Consider the following 19341-nt stretch of genomic DNA (forward strand, 5'->3'; position numbering starts at 1 on the left):
ATTTCAAAGGATGTGATAATAAGCCAGTCTCAGCCTGACCTTCTCTAGGTTGGCTCCAGCCTCGGGTGGACTTTGCCCTCATATCTCAAGACAGCTACCAGAATACTTCAGTTGTGTGTCCCACACCCTCTAAGCAAAAGTCCTCAGTTTTAATTAGACCAATTTAGGGATATGCCCACTCAGAACCAATTGTGGGGTGGGGTGTGGAAGTGGATTTTGTTTAGTCTGAGTCCAAATTCTTTAGGAGCTAGAGTTATCTTCCTCAGAAGCCTATGGACTGTGGAGAGGAGTGGAATAAAAATTATGGTGAAAGATGGGTAAACGACAAGGTCCTACTGTATATCACAGAGAACTGTATTCAATATCCTGTGATAAACCATAATGGAAAAGAATTTTGAAAAGAATATATTGGGTTAGCCAAAAAAGTTCATTCGTAAGAGCCTGTGGAAAAACCCACACGAACTTTTTAGCCAATCCAATATATATATGTATATCTTTATTTCTATATTTACTTATTTATTTATATTTATATATAAATATTTATTATTTTATATATAAATATTTATTATATATAAATATTTATTATTTATATATAAATATTTATTATACATTTTTATATATACATACATCTGAATCACTTTGCTGTACAGCAGAAATTAACACAACGTTGTAAATCAACTATACGTCAATGAAATACATTTTTAAAAATTAGTGTTGAAGAAAGAAATGGATGCTAGGAACTTGAAAACAGCACATGGCTGCCATGCGTAGGAGTACAAAGATTATCAATCTTTTGCTTTGTATCCACTGAGCTTAGGCTTATTGTATATGTGTTCTGATAGTAGGCTGTTCAAAATTCTTTTTGGAAACAGGTGGAGTTATAAATGCATGAGACAATCAATCAAATATTGGAATGGGTTGGCAACTCTTGCATACACAGCTGGCATCTCTCGCATACACATCTACCATCTGCTAGTGTCAGGGATATGATCAGTGAGTGAGCAAGTGGCAAAGGGGAAAAAAATAGCTGGAATTGATTTACTTTGTTATAAAGCAGAAACTAACACACCATTGTAAAGCAATTATACTCCAAAAAAGATGTTAAAAAAATAGCTGGAATTAAAATATTTTTGTAGCCAATTTCCATTCTGGATATTTTATACAAAACAAAGGAAAGTTGATTTGCAATGCTTTTTGAATGAAATACTATCATAGACCCACACTGGGGATGTCTCTATTTCCCTGCAGATGATAGCTTTAAGCAACCAATGAGCAAGAACCATTGTAATGAATGAATGAACAAATTCTGAGCTAGGATTTTAAGAATAGTCCTCTCTCTCTCACTCTAGTCAGTTAATTACTTTTACCTACACGTCCTACCTCCTTTATAACTCTCAGACACTGCCCCTTTCCCTATGTCCAAGGGGACCTTCCTGTTCCGGCATCTATCAGTTCTAGATTCCTGCAACAGCTTCGTAGCTTCTCTCCTTCCTCATCCTCAACTCCCTTCTGCAGCCATCAGAGCAATTTTTAAAAAACAAATCTGATCATATTATCCCCGTTTAAATCTTGACGGCTCCCCATAGTTTTCAAGATGAGTTCCAAACGTCTTAAGGCATGCCAGGGCTTCCCAGGAGCTGACCTTGACCTTTTCCTTCAGGATCCTCCTCTCTCACTAGCACCCTCACTGCCTAAGCACCAATCATAACCAGCCAACAGAGTTCCCCGGTGTACCCCTCCCCTCCCCACCCCTGCTTCATCCTCTTCTGGCTAACACCTCGGCATCCTCTAAGGCCTGGCTCGGGCCTCACTTCCTGAATAAACTCATCATAGTACTTTCCACACTGATATTCGTGTGTTTGCCCACCAAAGGGCAAGCTCCTTGATTCAGAGCCTAGAGCCTGCATCTTTTCCGTCTGTGTCCACAGGGCTTTACAGTGGCCCAAGGTAAGTGTTCCGTATGTGGTTCCTGGATGATGAATAGACAAAATCAGCATGTTAAGATTATGGTACAACCCAGAAATTGTATAATAGCTTACAGTTTATGAAAATATGATTTAACATATACAGCATATCTGATTTAACTTATAACATCATATAGAAACTGTATGATGAGATGGGAAGAAGAAAGAGTTGAGTTAGAACACACCACTATGTATAAAATGGATAAACAATAAGGACCTACTGCATAGCACAGGGAACCATATTCAGTATCTTATAATAACCAATAATGGAAAAGAATCTAACTATCTACCTATCCGCCTATCTATCTATCTAAAAATGGAATCACTTTGCTATACACCTGAAACACTGTAGATCAAGTATACTTCAATTAAAAAAAAACTGAGTTTCAAGAATCGATTTTTAGTCCTATCTTTGTCACCAACAGGTAGAGGCTGCCTGCATTTCTTGGCTGATGGCTCCTTCCTACAACACTCCAACATCTTGGTTTTGTAGTCACATTTCCTACTACTCACTCTAATCTCCTCCACTCCTGTTATCAGGAGTCTTGTGATTACACCTGACCCACAAGGATAATCTAGGATAATCTCCTCCTCTCAAGAACCTTAATTTAATCACATCAGCAAAAATCTCTCTTGTGATACTGAGGCAGGAGGTAGATGGGCCCCAGGCTGAACAGCTGGAGTTTGTCACCTGTGGACAGATACCCCAAGACGAAGAGGAGGAGGAGGAGGAACTAAGCCCTGCCCAGATAAGAGACCACAGATTTCTCAACCTCAAGGTCAGGGAGACCTTCCCGACTATACGGGCGTAGAAAGGCTCTTTGGAGGTCAAAAAGGGAGTGATGTTCAACCTACCCATAGGCCTCTTCACTAGAATCCATCTTGGCTAAGAGACGCGCGCGTACACGGGGGAGGACCCTGAGATAAACCAAATACGGACTCAGAACCAGGCAAAGCAAGATGATTAGCCAGAGGAAACCTGGAAGGAATGCCCCATAAAAGTGATTCAAACTACCACCAGGGCGCGCTCCCTCTCTCTCTCTCTCTCTGAGCTCTGCCACGCGTCTATCCACACGTACTCTTTTTCTTTCTAATAAACACTTTAACTTGTTTCACTACCTTCCATTTCTTTGTGGAAATTCATTTTCTGCAAAGCCGTAGGGGCCAGGGCCTTGTCGCTGGACACTGGTCTCGTGGCTAGGACACAGTGCTCTCACTGCCGTGGCCTGACTTCAGCCTCTGGCCGGGAATGGAAATCCTGCTTCAGGCCGCTGTAAGCCGAGGCCACCCAAGATCAATACAAGGATACAAGGTAACATTCACAGGTTCCAGATATTAAGATGTGGACATCTTTGAGGGGCTGTTATTCAGCCTACCGCAAAGAACCGTAAAATAACAATGGCAAACGTCAATGTAAACCTCACACTTTTAGAAGATTACTGAAAGAAAAACCCCTTTTGCCTCTCTGCTCTACTATTACTCTCAATACTTAAAAAAAAAATTCTTTGAAATTGATTTTATTTATTTATTTTTGGCTACGTTGGGTTTCTGTTGCTGTGCACGGGCTTTCTCTAGTTGTGGCAAGTGGGGGCTGCTCTTCGTTCCGGTGTGAGGGCTTCTCATTGCGGTGGCTTCTCTGGTTGCGGAGCATGGGCTCTAGGTACACGGGCTTCAGTAGTTGTGGCTCGCGGGCTCTAGAGTGCAGGCTCAGTAGTTGTGGTGCACAGGCTTAGTTGCTCTGCGGCATGTGGGATCTTCCAGAACCAGGGCTCCAACCCGTGTCCCCTGCATTGGCAGGTGGATTCTTAACCACTGTGCCACCAGGGAAGCCCAGGTGGGGAGGTTTTAAGCTAAGAGAACATGTATATTCATGAAGGGGTTTGAGTGGTGGAGAATTCAGCACAGAATTGGGGCAAAGGTTGACATAGTCCAAGCTTTAGTTGATTGAAGTCACGAGGGTCAGAAAAAGTAACATCATTTCACCCTCCACCTAGGTGGGGGGCTGAGTTCCTGCAGAACCCAAAGATAAGCATCAGATTGTGATGTCTATCCCTTGAGGAGGAACTAGGACTCATCGCTGAACTATTGTTTCTTGACTGCTTTTCCTTTGTTCCTGTGTTCCCGCCCTTCCCTTAAGACCATTTGTTACTGAGACCTGTTCAAGGGCAAGCCTTGTGACCAGGCTTAGATCACAAAATGCCTGATGTCAAAATGAAAGAAAACCATGCCTGGTTCTCTTTCTCCGGGGACTGTTACCCTCTCTGCTTCCACCAGCACCTCCATGTGTTCACCAGTCTCGAAGCTTTCCAAACACCTTGCTTTAAGTTTTTATGGAGGCTTCATAACACTGGCACGGTTGATTAAATCATTGGCCATTAGTGATTAATCTCAACCTCCAGCCCCTCTCGCCTTCCCTGAGGTGGGGTTGGGGCTGAAGTTCCAGCTCTCTAATCACAAGGCTGGTTCCCTTGGCAACCAGCTCTCCCCATCCCATTCTTAGGGTCCTTCCAAAAGTCACCTCATTAACATAAACTCAGGCTTTGGTTGTGTTGCCAGAAAGAGAGGGCCTCTAGAGAATGGTCACATCCCAGGTCTCAGGAGGGTCCCTGGGACGGGCTGCCGAGCATGAGTCCTTGACTTCGCGCAGGAAAGGATTCAAGAGTGAGCCACAGTAAAGTGGCAGGTTTATTTAGAGAGATACACATTCTATAGACAGAGTGTGCTCCATCTCAGAAGATGAGAGGCCCTGAAATATGAGGTAGCTAGTTTTCATAGGCTGGGTAATTTCATAGGCTAATGAGTGGGTGGATTATTGCAACTATTTGGGGGAAGGGGCGGAGATTTCCAGGAATTGGGTTACCACCCACTTTTTGGCCTTTTATGGTCCGCCTTGGAACTGTCATGGCGCCTGTGGATGTGACATTTAGCATATGCTAATGTATTAAAATGAGATCATAATGAAGCTCAAGGTCTACTGGAAGTCGAATCTTTCTCCATCTTGGATTGAACCTGTGCCCCTTGCAGTGGAAGCTCAGAGTCCTAACCCCTGGACCGCCAGGGAGCTCCTGCTTCTAACCAGTTTACGGCGTGCCCTCAATGGCTTTGTCATTCTTTTAAAGGTTGTGCCCTGCGCGCTTCCTGTCTTCAGTTGCAAGGGGCTTGTAACAATAACTCAAGATACTTTTATGCTCTGAAACTATTTCGGGAGCTGGGAACAAAAACTAAATATTATTTTAAAAGATGCTCCTATAGCTCTTATCACTCAGGAAAACATGAGGGTTTTAGGAGGAATCACGGATGAAAACCAAATATATCTCTTATTCTTCTATATTGCTCTCTGAAGGACGCTGTTAATGATGAAAAGGATGAAAAGACAAGCTACAGACCAGAAGAAAATATTTGCAAACCATAAATCTGAAGAAGGACATATATCTAGAATGTGAAAGAAAATCAGAATGGAGTAGGTATTGCTAAGAGAGTTCTAAACCAGAGCTGGGAGACGTTGAGGAAGTGTGACTTATGCACAGCTCACCCAGATGGAATCTGAACTTTGACCACTTATTGTCTTAAAGCAGGCTTCCAGAACATCTGTACAATGTCCCAGAAACTCAAGATAGCTTATCAGATCATTACTCTACATAAGTCATGACAGGCTACCCCTTAAGGACAAATATTTACTTTTTGCTTCAGAACCAATCATAGGCTTGACAGACAACTTTAACAATCTTGTGGCTTTTGCCTTTATACGCCCCTGATATTTTCTCTACCTTGGAACACTCTTTCTGTTTTACCTGAATCTGTGTCTCCTGAATTGTAGTTCCTAAGACCCCAAATAAAACTCTTTGTTCCTTTCAGCCTCAGTCTGATTATTGTTGGACAAGAATATATAAAGCATGCTGAAAACTTAACAGTAAAAAACAGAAACAAAAGAATGCAATTAGGAAATGGGGGGAAAAAAAGGTATAAGCACATAAAAAGATATTTAACATCACTAGCCCCTAGGGAAAAGCAAATTAAGACTGTAAGCAGATAGGGTAGGGGGTGCCCAGACAAAGAGAGCCAGGCATGGCTTTCTTGACAGAAGAGAAGCCATTTTGTGATCTAAGCCATTTTGTGATCTAATCCTGGCCACAAACGCTTGCCCTTGAATAGGTCTCAGTAATTAATGATCTTTAAGGGGAAAAAAAAGAATGCAGGAACAAAGGAAAAGCAGTCAAGAAACAATAGTTCAGAGATAAAACAGAGTCCTATCAATAGTTCCTCCTCAAGGGATATACATCACAATCTGATACTTATATTTGAGTTCTACAGGAACTCAGCCCCCCACCTAGGTGGAGGATGGAATGATGATGTTGACCTTTTCTGACCCTCATGACTTCAATCAACTAAAGTTTGGACACTGTCATCCTTTGCCCCAGTTCTGTGCTGAATTCTCTGCTGCTCAAGCCCCTTCATGAAGCTTAAAATTTCCCCAATTTTGCTGTTTGAGGAGACAGTGAAACCGAGCAGGACCCTGTGGGGCTCCTGGGCACAGGAGCCTTTCTGTTCAGCCTCCTTGACCTTCCCTGAGTCCCAAAGGGCAGGTTCAAACAGTTGCTAATTAGGGAAGGGAGGGGATATGCAGAGACAAGGAAGGAGCAGCCAAGAAACAATAGTGCAGCCTTGGAGCAGGGTCCTGGTTCCAGCTCAAGGGATACACGTAACAATATCTTTGAGCTCTTTATAGAACGACAACCCGCAACAAATGGAAGATGGAACTGCTGGATGAAGCATTCTTCAGAGAAGATCAGGAGACCACCTGAGGCCAGATTAAAGGAGTGAAGGCCCTTCACACACCCTGATCCTTATCAGCAACCCCACCCTTGAACCATTGCTAGAAAACTCCTCACCAAACTCGCCTGGGTTGGGACACACAGTTTCAAGGGTGGGAGCCCACTGTGTCCCCCTTCGCCTGGCAAAGCAATAAAATTATTCTTTTCTACTTCACCCAAAACTCCATCTCCGAGATTCAATTCAGCGCTGGTGCACAGAGGCCAAGTTTTTGGCATCAACACTGCTTTGGAAAAGATCTCTGGTGTTCTGCTTACTTGATGAAAGTAATAAATCCTTCCTTCTCTCACTTTTTATCTTGCTTGTGTCTTTTGGCTCGACACAGGTAACGACCGTATTGAGATATCACTTCACACTTATTAAAACAGCTAAAATAAAAATGGGTGACAATACCAAATGATGGCAAGGATGTGGAGAAAGTGAATCTCTCTTACATTGCTGATGGGAATGTAAAATGGTATACCCTCTGGAAAGCAAATTTACTTTAGTTAAAAAAACTAAACATGCAACTAAAATATGACCCAGCAATTGCACTCCTGGACATTTAGTTCAGAAAAATGGAAACCCACGACCACACAAAAACCTATGTGCGACTGTTCATCAAAGCTTTATTTGTAATACTAAAAACTGGAAACAGGGGCTTCCCTGGTGGCGCAGTGGTTGAGGGTCCGCCTGCCAATGCAGGGGACGCGGGTTCGTGCCCCGGTCCGGGAGGATCCCACGTGCCGCGGAGCGGCTGGGCCCGTGAGCCATGGCCGCTGAGCCTGCGCGTCCGGAGCCTGTGCTCCGCGACGGGAGAGGCCCGCGTACTGCAAAAAAAAAAAAACTGGAAACAACTAAAATGTCCTTCAGTGGGTGACTGGTTAAACAAATGTGGCACATCGTTTCCATGGAACTTCACTCATCAATAAAAAAGAATAACTATTGATACATATGACACATGGATGGACCTCAGAGCATTACACTGAGTGAAGAAAAGCCAATCTCAAAAGGTCACATAGTGTATGATTCTGCTTAAATAACATTGTCAAATGGCATTATAGAGATGGAGAGCAGATCAATGGTTGCCAGGGTTTAGGAGTGATGGAAGGGAGAGCTGTGAGTGCGTGTAGTGTAAGTATCTGACTATTAACTTTTTTGATTGTAAAATGTAAGTGTCTGACATTAAGCTTTCTATCGCTGAGGCATCTACTTCAAAGACATTCATCTTGAACAAACACACTGCTTATTACCCAAGCAGATAAGGAGCCAGGCTGCCCCAACCATGAAGTTCCCCTTTTGGAAAGCCCTGTCTGACCTCAACAACTGACCATTTGAGTGAGCGACCCCATTTTCCCTTCCCACACTGTCATTCCCCAAAGAGTAAACCTGAGAAACCCTAGGCAACCCATCCTCGAGTCCAGTAAAGGCAGAACCCCAGGTCCGTTCTCTCTCTCTCTCTCTCTCTCTCTCTCTCTCTCTCTCTCTCTCTCTCTTTCTTTCTTTCTCTCTCTCTCTCTCTCTCTCTCTCTCCCTGTGACCTTGCTGTGTGGCCCCAGGCATGCTGTGTACCTTCCAGGACTTGTGGGTAATAAACCTTGTTTTTTCAAAGTTCCCGGATGGTTGTTGACAAGGTGTGTCTGGTAATTATAATAAGGGCCACAAGGACCGGTCCAGCCGCAACACTGGTTCCAAAAGGGGAAACATCTGAGGGGGCTTATCAGGAACATTATAGCCTAGGCATTTCTAGCCCACAGCATCACTACCTGTAGGCTGAGAGGTACACAAAAACGGCATGATTTTCAGGGGTATTTGTGGTGATGGAACAGTTCTGTATCTTGATTGCAGTAGTGCTGACGTGAATTTTTACGTGATAAGATAAAAAGTGCACACACATGTACTGTAGCAATATCTATTTCCTGGCTTTGCTATTGTTACTGAGGTTAGGTAAGGTATAAAATGTTTGCAACTTCCTGTGAGTCTATAAGTATTACAACATAAAATGTTAAACAGATATAACTATGTTGTATGTAAACTCTACTACAGTAAAGTTAATTTCTAAGTGATCTTTTAATTGGCAAGATGCAGTGTAACAGCCTGAATTCATGCTTCGGAGCCAGGAAGAATTGTGCTGTACCCATTATTTTCTTGTTTAATCTCGGAGTAACGTCTTAACCTCTCTGAGTATCCATTTCATCACCTGTAAAATAGATATAATGCTATGCATATTACAAGGCTGTTGTGAGGTGAAGAAATTTATATAGAATGTTTAGTTCATGTCCAGTATTCCACAGATTTTAGTTTTCTTTATCTTTTCCTTTATCCCATTATGAGATTTCTTATATAAAAGAATTCAAAAATCATTAAAACATTTGTCAGGTTTCTCTATTTTAGTGGTTAGAAATATAGTCATAGCATTGGGACTTGCCCAGCCCTTACCTTTCCTTCAGGAATTCTATGCCCAATAAATTCACCCAACACAGGAATTGCGGTTTACCAGGGAACAATGCTAAGAATTACCACCAGGTGGCAGACCATCCTCTTTATTGAAAGATGGATTTGGTCACCAGAGGTGATGGTAACCCGCTATATTTCCACTATGAAGTCTTGTTCTATTTAACTGCTGTGAAGAATTTCTGGAACAGTCCAGTTTCTCCAGATTTTCTGGCCCTGCGATTTTGAATATGATCCAACCCTGTACTCAGTTAAACTTGGTTCAACGGACTCTCAACCACTGCGCCACCAGGGAAGCCCTGAACTCAGTTTTTTGAACATCAAGGCTGTTGGATGGTCTGGTTGTCATTCTTTATTGTCTGGTAGCCGGAAACTTAACTTTCCATTTCCTTGTTGTCATTCTATTGAGTTTTAAAATAAATAAACATAAAGCTTTCTGTGTTTGAAGAATGAAGAGACTCTTTGGAAAAGGGGTTTTAATACAAAATTACCACAGATTATGCAAACCAAAGCTGCTTTGATGGGTTGAAGAGAAGAGTTCTGTCTACTTTATACACGACCTCGGCTGTACCTGAGTTAAGAGTTTAGTTGGGGTCGGGCCCCTTGGATGTCAGAGGGCAGAGAGGGACAAGCAGCCCAAAAGTCACTACAAGTGACCCAGGAGCCTGGCAGAGTGAACCCTACTCCACATCACACCTGGTTGTGATGGTTCATTTTATGTGTCAACTTGGCTATGCCATTGTACCCAGGTTTTTTGTTTGTTTGTTTGTTTTGTCAAACACCAGTCTAGATATCACAGTGAAGGTATATTTCAGATGAAATTAATATCTAAATCAGTAGACTTTGAATAAAGCAGGTTACCCTCCATAATGCGGGTGGGCCTCATTCAATCAGTTGAAGGCCCTAAGAGAAAAGACTGAGGTCTCCAGAGGAAGAAGGAATTCTGCTTCCAAGCTGCCTTTTTTTTTCCAATTTTTTTTTTTTTTTTTTTTTTTTTTTTTTGCGGTATGCGGGCCTCTCACTGTTGTGGCCTCTCCCGTTGCGGAGCACAGGCTCCGGACGCGCAGGCCTAGCGGCCATGGCTCACGGGCTTAGTTGCTCCGCGGCATGTGGGATCTTCCCGGACCAGGGCACGAACCCGTGTCTCCTGCATCGGCAGGCGGATTCTCAAACACTGCGCCACCAGGGAAGCCCCCAAGCCCCCAAGCTGCCTTTGGACTTGAGACGGCAACATCAAATCTTACCTGGGTCTCCAGCCTGCCGGCCTACCCTGAAATTTTCAAACTTAGTCTCCCAAATCACATGAACCAACTCCTTAAAATAACTCTTTCTCTTTCTCTCTCTCTCTCTCTCCACACACACACACACACACACACACACACACACACAGACACACACACACACAGACACACACACACGCACGCCCTATTGGCTCTCTTTCTCTGGAGAACCCTGCCTAATACAGGAGGTGATCCTCCTCCCAGGTCTGATTTTCCCCATTACACATATCCAGGATGCTAGTGTGTTTAATGCTCTGAGAAGGGGGAAAGGTATAAAAAACAGGAAAACTATGACCTGGGCACCCTGCAGTTCTCTTAGGAGCGATCCCTCTGAAATGAGCTTCCCTGCTGGCCAGAAAGGAGGCAAATATGACCAAGAGTCACCTATAAGGTCTAGTGAATGAGGGCAGGCAGCCTGCAGAGCGGGACCATGTGAGCTGGGCGTGGGTCTGAGCATGGTCCTCTAGCCCTTTTGTTCTCCTAAAAGAAAGGAAAAGGAGCTTAACTAGAATCACACACTGGCCAAGCCTAGAGAACTCTGGGACTATACCTGTAAGCATCCCAGGAATATTTGCATGGGAGAATCTCCAGAAACCCAAGATTTCTCTTAAGAGGCACTGAGCATTGAGTTTTTAAAATATTACCATCATGGAACTTTATTTTGAGGTCACTTGCTGTAGGGTTTGAACATATGAGTTATATTTGCCTGATACTGAATTGATTGGACAATATTCTGGTACAGATAACAAAGCTACCCATAGATTCATTGCTGTGAGATGGACTCGAAAAATTGAATCAGTTTCTCATCAATATACTCCCCTTTTTTTTTCTCTCCCCCTGGATTAAGCAGGATACAATCAGTTTCTTGTGACATCTCAGAGACTTTAAAACAAATGTGCTTAATGAATCTCCAGGAGATTCCAGGACTAGAGTGGACTGGCTTTTGGAAACTTATTTGTCTATGTGACCCTTTTTTTCAAGAAGCATTTCTTGAGATTAGTGTTTCATGGGACACATGAAATAACTGTAAAGATCTTCTTTAAAAGATGCTTTTCCTATTTCTCCCCAGATTTCTGTTCTTTTTGCTTGTAGAACAAAGCTCTCAGCCTGACATGAGAGGCCCTTCACAATCTGTCCCCTGCTCTATAGCTGCGTCTCCCATGATTTCTGTTCAGTGATGCAGCCGAATTCACCACTCCTGCAACCCATCAAGTCCATGCCCATCTTTTGTTCACGAAAGAAGGATTTATTTGGTTTGTATGACAAGAAAGCCCTATGTACAAAGTCCTATCCTAGTACGTGTGCACAAAGGGCCTTTTGCATTTAAAAAAGAAGTAAGTAAGGCTACCAGTTCTGTGAGGCCCTTACAGCTCTGGGAAACTTAATACGAACTAAGAGCCAGTCACAAGAACTGGGGTTTACATTCAAAGGGCTTTTCTGAAAGCTTCTGTCTTCGTGGTTTTGGTTATTTATATGCTTTGGTTTTGCAGAGGACCAATTAGAGTTTCCTCCTTTAACCATCACAGACAAGTGGAAGGAAAAAGCAAAGTCTCTGGTGTTACCACGAGCTAAGAAATACACCCAAATGCCTGCAGAGTGGTACCATACCGTAGTCAAGGCTGGACCAGAGTTGAGTAGGTGCTTGTAGACGCCCTTCCATGGCAGAAGTTTGCTGTGCTCGAAAAGTTCCCCTTCAGAGAGAAGATTCTCTCTCCCACCCTGAAAGAACCTTTAGTTGGGGGTTATCTCTGTTCCTGCCCGCTGAACTGCTTATGGCTGGCTACCTGGTACACATTCAAGTTCATGACGTGCTTGGCCTTTTGACTTAGAAAATCAATTCTGAGGAAATGTGGGAGGCCTGAGCTCTGTGTGGAAACCACCCTTCCTGCCTTCTTTTCAGAACTAAGATCAAGGTTTTCTTATGAAAGGGGGACTTCCCTTAACCTTGCCAGTGGTTAAGACTCCGTGCTTCCACTGCAGGGGGCATGGGTGAAGGTTTTGGGGAACTAAGATATCACATGCCTCACAGCCAAAAAAAAAAGAAAAAGAAAAAAGATTTTCTTATGAAAGGGCAGTTTTCCCCCAATTTAGCAAAAGAGGGAGATGGTCATTGGAGAGGTGGTTAAAGGGATACGGTGGAGGACAGTCTTTCACCTTACAGCCTCTCTCTGATCTCCACTTTTCAGCTTCTGCCAATCCTCCCAAAATAAACTGGTAAAGGAAGCACAGATCCTCCGCGCCACACCCACTAGCAGCCTGGCCACAGCCCCATCTGCCTTGGGGTTTCAGAAAAACAGATCCCCGTCTGAGTCACTGTTGGCCCCTCTGAGTGCAACAGGGGCTGGCCTTCAGGGTCAGGTGAAACCCTAATCACCAAGCCAATAGGAGGAGTTTATTATAAGCACACATTCCCTGCTGCAAGGAAGCTGCTTTCAAAGTGAAAGGAGGATTTCAGGATGCTGCAGGCTGCTGGGAAAAGAAGAATATGGAAATATCTCCTTTCCTCAAAGCACAGCTGCGAGAGAGGAAGCCGGAGTTTCTACGGATGGACCACAGGAGCAAACTTAGCAGGCTGACAACCATCCACTTCGCTCAGCCGTGGTTGATCATTTCTCTCAGAACGTGGTTGTGAGGGGAAGGCTGTAAGGGGTGGGGTAGTACAGGCTGTGACTCCCCCTGTTCCTGGGGGGTCTCTGAACTCAGCACTAAGGGAAGGGTGGAGGCCCCCACGGTCTCAATTCCAGAACAAGTGCAGGAAAACACCACTCTTTCTAATCACTCCTTTAATCATTGATCATTTCCCCAATATTTATCATGTATTTATTTACTTATTCTTTTTGGCCATGTTGGGTCTTCGTTGCTGCGCACGGGCTTTCTCTGGTTGTGGCGAGCGGGGTCTACTCTTTGTTGTGGTGTGCAGCCACCTCGTCGCAGCAGCTTCTCTTGTGGAGCACGGGCTCTAGGCACGTGGGCTCAGTATTTGTGTCACACGGGCTCAGTAGTTGTGGTGCATGGGTTCGTTGCTCCACGGCATGTGGGATCTTCCCTGACCAGGGCTCGAACCTGTGTCCCCTGCACTGGCAAGTGGATTCGTAACCACTGCACCACCAGGGAAGACCAGCCAAATAAATTTTTAAAAATTAAAAAAATCCTGATGAATAAAGATAAGAGCCACCCATCCTCTAAATCTCAGCATCCAAGCTTCAGAATATGAAAGCCAAGAATTACACAACATGTCAAAAAGGCATCAAAATTATAATTGAAAGACAGTTTTCTATTTTTACTTTTTGGCTCTTGAGAGAATAAAAAGCCTTAGGACTGGAGGCACCCAGAAAAGACATCTTGAAGTTGATCTTTAGCTGCAAATTTATTGTGTATTTACTGATATCTAAGGAAGAAAATTTCATTGCTTCCTGGATGAATCACTCTGGCGTTGAATAACTTCTTTAACTTTCACTTACATCTAGTCTCCTGAGTGTATCGAAGATGCTCTGGTTTTGTGATCAGGAGTGTTATTATTCTACATTTTCACAATTCAACATCACCGTGCAACAACCCTCAACAAGCCATATAAGCCTCTCAAACAGGGGGATTTATGTGAGTCTGTGGGCTCAGGTGAACTGGGGGGACTGAAAACACAACCCTCGTCCACTGCACCAACGGATGGAACCTTCTTCGTCGTGAGCAGGTAGCAGAGCTGTTGCCTTGAGCTACCGTGAGTCGCTGCATGTCCTCCTGCCCAGGAATCTTTCGTGTTGTTTCTTCTCTGTTTTTACTTTGAAATCTGCTTTTGAATGTCCAGGTAGTTATTTATTTATTTATTTTCATTGAAGTGCAATTGATTTACAATGTTGTGTTAGTTTTGAAATGGAGCAGGACCCTGCGGTCCTTGCCCCCCATGTCCTCAGCCTGCCTTTTGTCTATGGAAAAACTTTAGCCAAAGAATAAGTTTAGTCAGAGAAGTGAGAAAATGCAGAAGCAAAGAAAAGCAGTCAAACAGGACAAAATAATAATAGGTTAGTCAGTAAGCAAAGTCAAGGCCCTTTAGTTCCTTCTTTTTTTTTTTTTTTTTTTTTTTTGCGGTACACGGGCCTCACACTGTTGTGGCCTCTCCCGTTGCGGAGCACAGGCTCCGGACGCGCAGGCTCAGCGGCCATGGCTCACGGGCCCAGCCGCTCCGCGGCATGTGGGATCTTCCCGGCCCGGGGCACGAACCCGTGTCCCCTGCCTCGGCAGGTGGACTCTCAACCACTGCGCCACCAGGGAAGCCCTAGTTCCTTCTTAAGGGCTATAGATAATATTCTGAGCCATATCCTCTGAGCTGTCTTATAGATACTAAAACCCGCATCAGGTGGAAGAAGTTAACTACATGATGACGAGACCGTAGCCATGACACAAGCTGCCGCAATTCCGAGAACTGGCCTCAAGGAAATGGGAATAAACCGACCCTGGAACTGAAGATTAACCGTACTTAAAACACTCAAAAGGACGCTGATCAGACCACCGCGTGGCCAATTTCAAGATGACTGTCAGAGCCGACTGTGCTGTTTCTGCCTGTAGCCCCCTCCCTCCACCTATAAAAGCTCTTGCCCCCTGATTGTCAGGTGGGGGGAGGAATTGGCCTTTGGACAAGAGTCCGCCCTCCCCACCCCCTTCCCATGTTGCCAGCGTCTAAAATAAAGCAAACCTTCCTTTCCACCAACCTTGCCTCTCTATTGGCTTTTAAGCACAGAGCAGCCAGACCCAACTTGCGGTTGCAGTTTCTGCTGTACAGCAAAGTAATTCAGTTATACATATATATATATATTCTTTTTCAGATTCTTTTCCATTCTGGTGTATTACAGGATATTGAACATAGTTCCCTTTGTTATACAGTAGTACTCTGTTGTTTATTTTATATATAGTAGTAGTTTGTATGTGCTAATCCCAAGCTCCTAATTATCCCTCCCCACCTCTCCTTTTTGGTAACCATAAGTTTGTTTTTCATGTCTGTGGGTCTGTTTCTGCTTTGTAAGTAAGTTCATTTGTATCATATTTTAGATTCCACATATAAGAGATATCATATGCTATTTGTCTTTCTCTTTCTGATTTCCTTAACTTAGTATGGTAACCTTTAGGTCCATCCATGTTGCTGCAAATGGCAGCATTTAATTCTTTTTTATGACTGAGCAGTATTCCCTTGTGTGTGTGTATACACCACATCTTTTTTTAAAATAAATTTATTTATTTATTCTTTGGCAGCATTCGGTCTTTGTTGCTGCACACAGGCTTTCTCTAGTTGGCGGCAAGCGGGGGCTACTCTTCGTTGCGGTGCGTGGGCTTCTCACTGCAGTGGCTTCTCTTTGCTGCAGAGCGTGGGCTCTAGGCACGCGGGCTGAGTAGTTGTGGCTCATGGGCTCTAGAGCAAGGGCTCAGTAGTTGTGGCACATGGGCTTAGTTGCTCCAAGGCATGTGGGATCTTCCCGGACCAGGGCTCAAACCCGTGTCCCCTGCCTTGGCAGGTGGATTCTCAACCACTGCGCCACCAGGGAAGTCCCTATACTGCATCTTTTTTTCCCATTCATCTGTACGTGGAATGTCCAGGAAGTTTTAAAACCTCCATTGAGCAGGAAGAGGCAGGACAGTCATGGGGCCTCTATTTCTCTAGTGCAGCTCTTGTTTCAGGCTCTGCCAATGAAGAGAAAATCCAGGGCCCAAGTCATAGCCCCAGAGATTGATCCTCTAAAGCCCACTAGGTCTTCCTGGAACTCTCGCTCCACATTTGGCCACGCTAAGGCCGCACCCTAGAGTTCTGCGTCTCCTCAGTACTAAACATTTGTCGTTTTTGCCTACCCAGTCTCCACCCCTTCCTCGGCTGATACAGGAACACTGATTTCCTGTAGGATCATTCCCTTCCCCCAGATTACCATATGACCCAGCAATCCCGCCTCTGGGTCCATACACAAAAGAACTGAAAGCACCCATCTTCATAGCAGCATTATTTACAATTGTTAAAATGTGGAAGCAACCCAAGTGTCCATAAATGGATGAATGGATGAGCAAAATATGTTATATACATACAATGGAATATCACTTGGCTTAAAAAGGAAGGAAATTCTGACGCATGCTACAACATGGTTGAACCTTGAGGATATTATGCTAGGTGAAATAAACCAGGCCCCCAAAGACAATATTGTATGAGTCCACTTACATGAGGTACTTAGCATAGTCAAAATCTTGGAGACAAAGTCGAATGGTGGTTGCCAAGGTTATTGTTTAATGAGTATAGGGTTTCAGTTTTACAAAATGAAAAGAGGTCTGGACGTGAATGGTGGTGATGGTTGCACAACATTGTGAATGTGTGTAATAACATTGGACTTCATCCTTAAAAATGGTTAGAACAGTAAATTTTATGTTATGTGTATTTTACCATAATAAAAAAAGTTGGAAAGAAATCTCTTGGGAGCTTCTAACCAGTCTGATGCCCAGGCTGCATCTCTGACTAATTAATGACATTAGATTCTCTGAGGGTGGGATCCAGGCAGCTATATATATATATATTTTAAAGCTCCCCTGGTAATCCAAAAGCGGTGAAAGCTGTATCCTAGTACACTGAAGGTAAAGTATATGTCACTTCTCCCTTCTCAAACTTTTTGGGAACAACACTGAGTGTAATGTTCATTAGGACCACCGGTACCTTAATAAAATATAAAAACCTATATTATTTAAGTGGTTATTTCTCTTGTATCATCTTTCTCCACCCCCTCCCATTCTTGCTTCTTTCCCTCATCTTCTCTTCCTTTCTGCCAAGTATAATTTGTGTAAATTCAGTGTTTATATGATGCTCTGCTCCTCCTCTATCAATTGGTCTTCCGAAACAGAGATTCACGCTTTCACTGCCTTTCCACCTCCAGTCTGTATCTTGTCTCAAGTTCTAGTTCTAGTTATTAACTTCCTGCCCCCCTCTCCTTTACCTTTCGTTCCGGAGGAATATAGCTCTTGTCCAAATAATATGCCTCAGGACCTCCCTTGGTTTCCAGCATTCCTGAGATGGCCGTGCCCACCAAGTCCTGGAATCCTCATTTTCTCATATTTATTGCATAGTGTTGGCTACTCAGGGCTCAGTAAAACACGTCCATATGTAGGAGGCAAGTTCCCTGGGGATATGAGGGGGAAGACCTCTACACCAGGGCCTTGATTTTTTGAGGAGTTCCCCTCCATCCTCTCACTGTTGGCAACAAAGTTTACTCAACCAGTTGACGGCAGGGAAGAAGTCTTCTTTGGGCTCTCTGTAAATGTGTGTGGGGTTAGTTGTTGCCTGGGTTGGGTGCGTGTTAAAGACAGGACTATTAAGGGAGGTAGAAATGGGAAAGCTCCTTCTGTGCACCAGGCCCCATTAGAGGCCCTAGGGACCCAGTTTTGAAAGGCACAGTACCTGCTCTAAGGAAATCACAGTGTAAGGGGCAGGCAAGTAATTAGACAGGTGATTAAAATACCTTATGGTAAGTGCTGTGCTAGAAGTGAGCATGGGTATTATGGAAACTAATAGGGTTTTAAGGGTACCAAACCTACCATGGGGAAATGAGGGAGTAGTCAAGGAAGGCTTCCTGTAGGAGGCACCATGAGGACAGTGTTTTATTTTTAACTTAAAAAATATAGAGGTAACATAGGTTCACTGCAGAAAATTAGAGTGAATTAAGAAAGGATACTGAAGATAAACATAAACACCTTTAAAAAAATGTTCTAACGTGGGCAAAGTTGAAGGGAGTTATGAGACTAAACTTGTGATCACACATCCTGTCCTGGGATGCCATGCTTGGTGACAGGTGCCTGAAAATGCTGACAGAGTGCTGTGCTGAAATCAGTGCTCTGAAAAGAGGCAAGTTCCCTGGGGAGACGAGAGGGGAAAGATCTGGATCCCAGGCTGTGGTTTTTTGAGGAGTTCCCCTCCATCCTCTGACAATAAAAGTTACCAACCAGTGAAAATCCTGAGGGGTCCTTTGGCCTGAAGTGTGCCTTGGGCCTTTTTTATTTTATTTTTATTTTTTAACCACGAAATGGGAAATTTTATTCAAGCCAACCTGAGGATTATAATCTGGGAGACAGTCTTTCAGAAAGCTCCGAGGACTGTTCCTGGGCACCTACTTCAAAAGATACAAAAGGATACACATTTTAAGTTCTCCTTCCTGGTTGCACAACTCTGTGAATATATTCAACCATCGAATGCTACACTTTAAATAGGTGAATTGTATGTTATGTGAATTACATCTCAATAAAGCTGCTAAAAGAAGGAAACAGTCTTTCTCCTGTCCTCCCACTCCCCGGTGCCTTGGCCAACCTGTTTGTTTTTCCAGAAGCAACCTTGGGACCTGTCTTCTTCCAGAGAGATACAAATATAGATAGGTATAGAAATATATATTTATTTATATAGAAATACATTTATATATATAGAATGAATATATCTATATATATATCTAGATAGATAGATAGATAGATAGATAGATAATCACCCTCTTTTTTTTTTTTGCGGTACACGGGCCTCTCACTGTTGTGGCCTCTCCCGTTGCGGAGCACAGGCTCCGGACGCACAGGCTCAGCGGCCATGGCTCACGGGCCCAGCTGCTCCGCGGCATGTGGGATCTTCCCAGACAGGGGCACGAACCCGTGTCCCCTGCATTGGCAGGCAGACTCTCAACCACTGCGCCACCAGGGAAACCCCACCCTCTTTTTAATACAAAATCCTAGGGCAGAGTCCTAAAAGAATGAGGGGCCATAGCCTAGGAGAGAGATTGGGTCCGACTACCAGGACAGAGAGTAACAGCCGCTGTGGTCACAGAAAGGAGGCGCAGGCAGGC

This window comes from Kogia breviceps, chromosome 11 (assembly GCF_026419965.1).
Source record: "Kogia breviceps isolate mKogBre1 chromosome 11, mKogBre1 haplotype 1, whole genome shotgun sequence".
Taxonomy (NCBI): Eukaryota; Metazoa; Chordata; class Mammalia; order Artiodactyla; family Physeteridae; genus Kogia; species Kogia breviceps.